This window comes from Montipora capricornis, chromosome 11, assembly GCF_036669925.1.
Source record: "Montipora capricornis isolate CH-2021 chromosome 11, ASM3666992v2, whole genome shotgun sequence".
Lineage (NCBI taxonomy): Eukaryota > Metazoa > Cnidaria > Anthozoa > Scleractinia > Acroporidae > Montipora > Montipora capricornis.
Window position 1 is genome coordinate 17,603,684 of NC_090893.1, and position 7,500 is coordinate 17,611,183.

The window sequence follows — 7,500 nt, forward strand, 5'->3', positions numbered from 1 at the left end:
GGCTCTGCGCAAGACCATGGAATGCCTGAAACAGCATGTCTTGCCTTTCAACGTTGACAAATGCTTGTTTAGTGTAAACAGGTTTACAGTGTTTTAAAATACTTTAAAAGATTAAAAAGAAAAAAAAGACATACCCTCTTTTTTTATAAGAACCTTTTTTATAAGAAGGTTGTGACTGAGATTAACCATAATTTTAAGAACGTATTAACTTTCTCAAAAAAGACCTGAGTAGATCTGGAGTGAAAAACTGAAAAGTTCTTAAAAGGAACCTCCACTCCGACCAATGAATAACTTTAAACCTAAGAAAACAGTGTTTGCAAACAAATTTGCTGACAATTTTCTTTAAAATAGTGTTTGGATCGAAAAAATTAACTTTAGACTCACTTATTTTCACTTTTTTAAGGTGAAAATAAGTGATTCTAAAGTTCATTGTAGTACTCTATGGAACCAGTAAGGCACGCTGGTCACGTCTACATTGATTTATTGAAATACTATACAGTGTAAAGTTAACAACATCTTAAGAACGTTTTCAGCTTCACATCGCAAACATATATAAGAACGTTCAGCCTTAGCTACAAAATTAGACGTTCTTAATAAAAGAAAGAGTGTACGTAATCGGAGCTGCTTTCCACCGCCTGAGTAATATATTAAGTAAGATAAGGCTATAAGGACTTACCAGTGTTGGGCCAAACGGATGCTTTTCAAAAGAAACGGCTTCGTGACTCTGAAACTTTAAATTGACGTGATTATTCTATTATCAAACCTCTCTGTAAAACATTACCTTATAGGAAAAGTGTTAGCTTTCTTAACACAAATCTGAGTAGATCTGGAGTGAAAAACGGAAAAGTTCTTAAAAGGAACCTCCACTCCGACCAATGAATAACTTTAAACCTAAGAAAACAGTGTTTGCAAACCAATTTGCTGACAATTTTCTTTAAAATAGTGTTTGGATCGAAAAAATTAACTTTAGACTCACTTATTTTCACTTTTTTAAGGTGAAAATAAGTGATTCTAAAGTTCATTGTAGTACTCTATGGAACCAGTAAGGCACGCTGGTCACGTCTACATTGATTTATTGAAATACTATACAGTGTAAAGTTAACAACATCTTAAGAACGTTTTCAGCTTCACATCGCAAACATATATAAGAACGTTCAGCCTTAGCTACAAAATTAGACGTTCTTAATAAAAGAAATAGTGTACGTAATTGGAGCTGCTTTCCACCGCCTGAGTAATATATTAAGTAAGATAAGGCTATAAGGACTTACCAGTGTTGGGCCAAACGGATGCTTTTCAAAAGAAACGGCTTCGTGACTCTGAAACTTTAAATTGACGTGATTATTCTATTATCAAACCTCTCTGTAAAACATTACCTTATAGGAAAAGTGTTAGCTTTCTTAACACAAATCTGAGTAGATCTGGAGTGAAAAACGGAAAAGTTCTTAAAAGGAACCTCCACTCCCACTAATGAATAATTTGAAACCTAACAAAATAATTTTTGCAATCAATTTGCTCGACAATTTTCTCCAAAAAAGTGTTTGGATCGAGAAAAATGAACTTTACAATCATTCATTGTCACCTTAAATTTCCCTGGTGTCGCCATCTTAAATAACTGCGACGTGTTGCGGTTTCCCTTATTGTTTGTTCGACTTTAAGATCTACGACGACGACGCCGACGAACACGTCACCTCAAAATATAGCTCTACACTGTCCTAAGTCTTTCGCAATTATTCCATCCCGTTCACGTCGTACAATGTGGGCGAAGTATCCTAAAAATAAATTGGTACGAGCGGTTCCAGATTAAAAATGTAAAATGAAAGGTTTACATTTGTACACTCACGTTGTCGTTAAAACCTCAAATTTGGCGATTTCACGTCGTTTTTGAGGAAAGTACCGCAAATATACATGCTAAAATGTACTCGTGTGGTGTTTTAGTCACAATCCAAAAATACATGCTAAAATGCGTGCCGAACGTGCAGCACGATTATTTTTCCTCTTTTAACCAATGATATTCCTGTTTTGTGGCCTTCTCGTTGACCACCGCGTCGTAGATCTTAAAGTCCCTAATAAGGCAACCACGACAAAACACCACTCATTCATTCAAGATGGCGGCGCCCAGGAAATTTGAACACAAAAACAAACAGTTTTGAAATTCATTTGGTTAGATACAAACGCTTCCATTGGAACAAGTTCGGACAATTTTTATTGTAAACATTATGTTCTGGGGTTTAAAGTTATTTTTTCTTGCTTTAGTGAAGGTTCTCTTTTATAAAAGTAACACATGGAACAAGCTAAGAAAAACAAGGAAAGTAACTTCATACTCGATCAAACTGCGCAAATTAATGACACAGTTCAACACGGAACGAGATCAAGTGATTGTCACCCAAATAGCTAATTGTTCCATTGCTCCGATCATCAACTGTTGGCTTATTCCGATGAGGTTCAAGTCGTTATGGGAACGAAAAAATATAAGGCTATAACCTTACTTGGCTTAAAGGGGATGTGTTAGGAATTTATAATTAGGCAAATTTAGCGACTGGCAACTAAATCAGGGGAAACGTAAAATTAATTACTTAAACATTGAAGAAAGGTTTGAAAAAAACATCAAATGCAAATTTAAAGGAAGCAGGGCAAGGGCGAAACTGAAGAACATTAAAATGGATTTTGGGTTTTTGAAAACTGTTCAGCCAAACAGTTTTCCAAAGTTTATCTTTGTGTTGTTTGAAACTTAAACACGAAGACTCACTATATATAGTGTTTTCACTCACGTGATCAGTAACCTCGTTTTTTCACCGAAACAAAAGGAAAGATTTGCAGGATAATAAAGCTTACTTCCCGGAAAACGTTTGCATGATAATAGAGCTCAATTCCCGGAGGATTAGTTGGGTTCCCCAACAAAGCCGCCGTGACGTCACGTGTTCGAATTCATTCAAGCAAAACTGATTAATTACCCTAAAAGATATTTCTAGCGCGAGAAAAAAGGGACTGGGGCTTTAAAAAGAACTACAGGTAACATTTTATGCAATATTAGGGTCACATTGTCATAAGGGGCTTTTTTATTGCAGAAATTATCACAGAGCTCGGTTGCGTTCACGGTTGATTCATAAATCATTTCCATGTGCCTGAGGCACCACGCCTTTTATAGTGCGTCTTCGTCTTTAAATTCTGTATGCTTGACAGACATTTTTTTGGCACGACGCTGTTCGTAGTGTCTACTAAAAGTAAGTTGCGTAGCGAGTATTTACACCTGCTAAAACTACACACACTGTGTAGTTTTACCAATCGATTTTTACCAGTTGATTTTGTCGATTTTCAACTACACTGCCTAAATTTGCTTCGAAACTTCTCAGCCACTGAGAAAACTAAAACCTTCTTCATTCAGTAAAAATTCAAGATATACAGCATTTACTTACTTTCTCGATGTACAAGGAAAGAATAGAGGGCAGTTTAGGTCGATCAAACAACAAACAAATAATGTATTACACCGTTGCAGCAACTCATGTTACTAATTACCTTGCAATTTTCCTCTTTACAACCAGTTGAGCAGGAATAATAAACACCTCTACAATTAAGTTAAGGGATAAAGGTTGGAATTTTTTGAGGACGTGCGTGCGTCAGTCACAACTGAATGGGTAGTATCGAAAACGAAGCACTCGCGAACGAGGAACTAAGCAGGAAGAACCCCAAAAGATCGAAAACGAAGGACCCTAAGTCGAAAACGAAGCACTCAAAATTAGAACACGAAGCATCTTATTTTCCATTGGAAGATCGCTTTTGTATTGCCTAGAATCTTTTCACTATTAGAGAAGTTTGGTGAAAAAATCTATAAGAGACTACTGTCCTGGCACGAGAAATATTCACTTCTGGTCTCCTTCTGCGGATTTTAAATGTCTAGTGTTCCCTAATATTATTTAATTCATGCAACAATAGTTTGTTAGATGTGGGACCAGCAAGTTATGAATGTCTTAACATTTTTGTCCAGGATTCTTGGTTAACTTCAGGGGCTATTAAACTACATTAAAGGAGAAAAAATGTGCAATCATATGTTATCGAAGCCGCCATCGCGTGAGTCATATATTCATAAGATAAGGCGAGAGGGACCAGTGTTGGTCGAAACGGATGCTTGTCAAAAGCAATAGTTTGGAGTGAGGCCAAGCAATAGCTTCGTGACTCGATCTAACATTTTAATTTTACGTGGCTGTTCCGCTATGATGTCTCTCAGTGAAACATTGTCTGGTGGGAAAAGCGATAACTTTCTTAATACAAATCTGAATAATTCTGGAGCGGAAAAAACTGCAAAGTTCAACAAAAGTAACAAATGGAACAGGAAAATAGAACAAGAAGTCATTTCATAGTCGAACAAACTTGGCAAATTAACAACGCTGATCAACACGGAAAGAGATCAAGTGATTGTTACCCAAATGATTAATTGTTCCATTGCTTCGAACTACTGATGTCTTATTCCTATGCGGTTCAGGGGCCGGTTGCTCAAAGCCTGGTTAATGCTAACCGTTGGTTAAGAGGTAACAAAACCTATAGGTTTCCATGGTATTTAACGCTGGTTAGCGCTAACCATGCTTCGAGCAACCCGGGCCAGGTCGTTAAGGAAACGAAAATATATAAGGCTGTACCCTTGCTTAGCTTCAAAAGGACTGTGTTACGAATTTTATATAATTAGCCAAATCTAGTGACTGGGAACTGGATACCAAATAGGGAGAAACGTAAAAATGCATTGTCTCTACTTAAAACATTGAAGGAAGGTTTGAATAAAATATCAAATACAAATTAAAGGAGGCAGGGTAAAGGCCAAACTGAAAAAGATAAAAATGCATTGGAATTTGGGTTTATTTAAAGTTGTTTAACCCAAGAGCTTTTCATAGCAGTTTATCTTTGTTGTTTGTAACTTAAACTCTGTATGCTCCACAGACATTTTTTGCCACGAATTCATACTCACTCTTACTCATCATTTGCTTTGTAACTCCCTCCATTTTGAATCTCAGCCGATAAGAAAACAAAACTTTCTCCATGTAGGAAAAATTCAAGATACATCATCTTACTTTCTTGATGTACAAGGAAAGAATAGAGGGTAGTATAGGTCAATCAAACAATAAACAAATAACTATTATACCCTTGCACCAAGCTAATATTACTAATTACCTTGCAATGTTCCTCTTTACAAACAGTTGAGCAGGAATAATGAACACCACTGCAAATAAGTTAAGGGATAAGCGGTGGATTTTTTGCGTGCGTGGGTGCGTCAGTCACAATTGAATGGGTAGTATCGAAAACGAAGCACTCGAAAACGAGGAACTAAGCAGGAAGCACCCAAAAGATCGAAAACGAAGGACCCTAAAACGAAAACAAAGCACTCAAAACTAGAAAACGAAGCACCCTATTTTCCATCGCTTTTGTATTGCCTATTAGAGAAGCTTGGAAAAGAATCTATAAGACACTACATGAAAAATGTTCATTTCCGGTATCCTTCTGCGGCTCAAAAATGTCGGGTGCTCCCTAATATGATTTAATTCATGCACCAATGGTATTGTGTTTTAGATGTGAACCAGGAATTATGAGTGTCTTAACATTTTTGTCCAGGATTCTTGGCTAACTTCAGGGCTATTAAACTACATAAAAAGGGAAGAAATGTGTAATCATATGTGACCGGAGCTGCCACCGCATGAGTCATATATTCATAAGATAAGGCGAGAAGGACCAGTGGTCGTCGAAACGGATGTTTTTCCAAGGGTTTGGAAAGGCCAATAGAGAGCTTAAGATCTACGACGGCGACGTCGACGAAAACGTCACCTCAAAATAGAACTTTGCTCTATTATAAGTCTTTCGCGATTATTTCATCTCGTTGATGTCGTACAATGTGGGCGAAGTATCCTAAAAATAAATTGGTACGAGCGGTTTCAGACTGAAAATAGAGAATGAAAGATTCTCTGTTGCATGCTCACGTTGTCGTCAAAACCTAAAATTTAGTGATTTCACGTCGTCGTCACGCAGAGAACCGCAAAAATATGGGCTAAAATCCGTGCCGCACGTGCAGCACGATTATTTACGCTCTTTTAACCAATGATATCATTGTTTTCTGGCGTTTTCGACGACGTTGTCGTCGTAGATCTTAAGCTCCCTAAATATACATCTTCGACAGACCTCTCAAACAGCTAACAATGAACAATAGAACTTGATGTAACACTAGTGTTAACTACCTAATGCAACTATTGTCGTCAAAAGATAAAATTTGGTGATTTCACGTTGTTGTTTTGTGGAGCACGGCAAAGAAATGCGCAGAAATTAGTGCAGGTGTAATTTCCCAGTCTTTTAACCAATAATACCCTTTCTTTGTGGCCTTGTCTTTGCCGTAGCCGTCTTCTTTGCTTAAACACGAGTAACTCAATAGATACACTTTTCCCATGCCACCGCGACTGAAGGTGAATCCAAGATGGCGTCAGTATTGTCCACACTTTCACTGCACCTCACGCGCATCTTTGAAGTCTACCGGGAAGCTTCGTTTATATTGGAGTCACAGGCTTGAGGGAATTATTTTGACGATCGTCGAGTGAGAGGGAAGCCTTGACTTGAAACACTGTAATCTGCTTATCGTGACAGAAGGTGCTGACCTAAGCTAACCATAAACCGCTTTTCTAGCAACTAAAGCCATGATCATGTTTTGTCGCTTTTCCTCGAAATTCTTCTCTTTTTTTTTTTTTGGCTTACAAGATAGGAAAATCAGCGGCCCTTTTACCAACGATCGATCGAGGTTGCGAGAGGCATTATTCCTGAATATCACAAACTGCTCTCCCATGACGATATGTTTTGAAAAGTGGAATGAAAAACAATTTGCTATATCATCAAAGGAATAGACACATGCTTCTAATTAGCTCAGTTTGTCCAGTGTGGAAAAAGATAACTGGTACTTTAAATAACTCAACGAGACTTGTACGGTCCTCTTGTAAGGAGCCACGCCGATGGCTTGCTCGTTCTTCACTAAAAGGGAAAACTGAGCAGACTGAGGAGTATCCTGTTTAAGATATCACTTGACTACGTTGTCGCCCTGAATGCTATATTAAGAGTCCAAAGAAAACATGTCTTCGGCTCTGTTTGCATGGAGTTGGGGTAACCTGGGTGAGTGGGGTAACCGGCCTAGATGGGGTCGAAAAATAGTTCGCGTTTACATGCAACTTTCCCACCCCGCGGTCCCCAGAATCATCTTTCTCGAGGTTACTGCGTGGTCGCTAAGTACGTAAACAGGCAAAATGGCCAGTGAAGGACGCATTTTGGCGGTAATGCTCTTCTGCTCTCACAGCCTAGTATATGCAACCCTGAGGCTAAAACGAAAAAGACCGCTGCCCACAGTCATTACAGTCAGGAACTTCAAACAATTTAATACAGAGAATTTCAAAGCAGACAAGGAACAAACATCCTTTCACATTGCATCAGTATTTGACGACAAGGATGACGTCCTCTGGGCGTGGAATCAATAATAAATGTTCAGGG

General features: G+C 38.1%; 1 protein-coding gene across 1 annotated transcript in view; it reads right to left on the reverse strand.

The window, feature by feature from the left end:
* Positions 1-843, reverse strand: part of LOC138023150 (tetratricopeptide repeat protein 28-like) — a 9,276-nt gene extending 8,433 nt beyond the window's left edge. The window contains exon 1 of the mRNA XM_068870173.1: positions 677-843. The gene's annotated coding sequence lies outside the window, so the exon portion shown is untranslated. The remainder of the gene's footprint in view (positions 1-676) is intronic.
* Between the last annotated feature and the right edge of the window lie 6,657 nt (positions 844-7,500).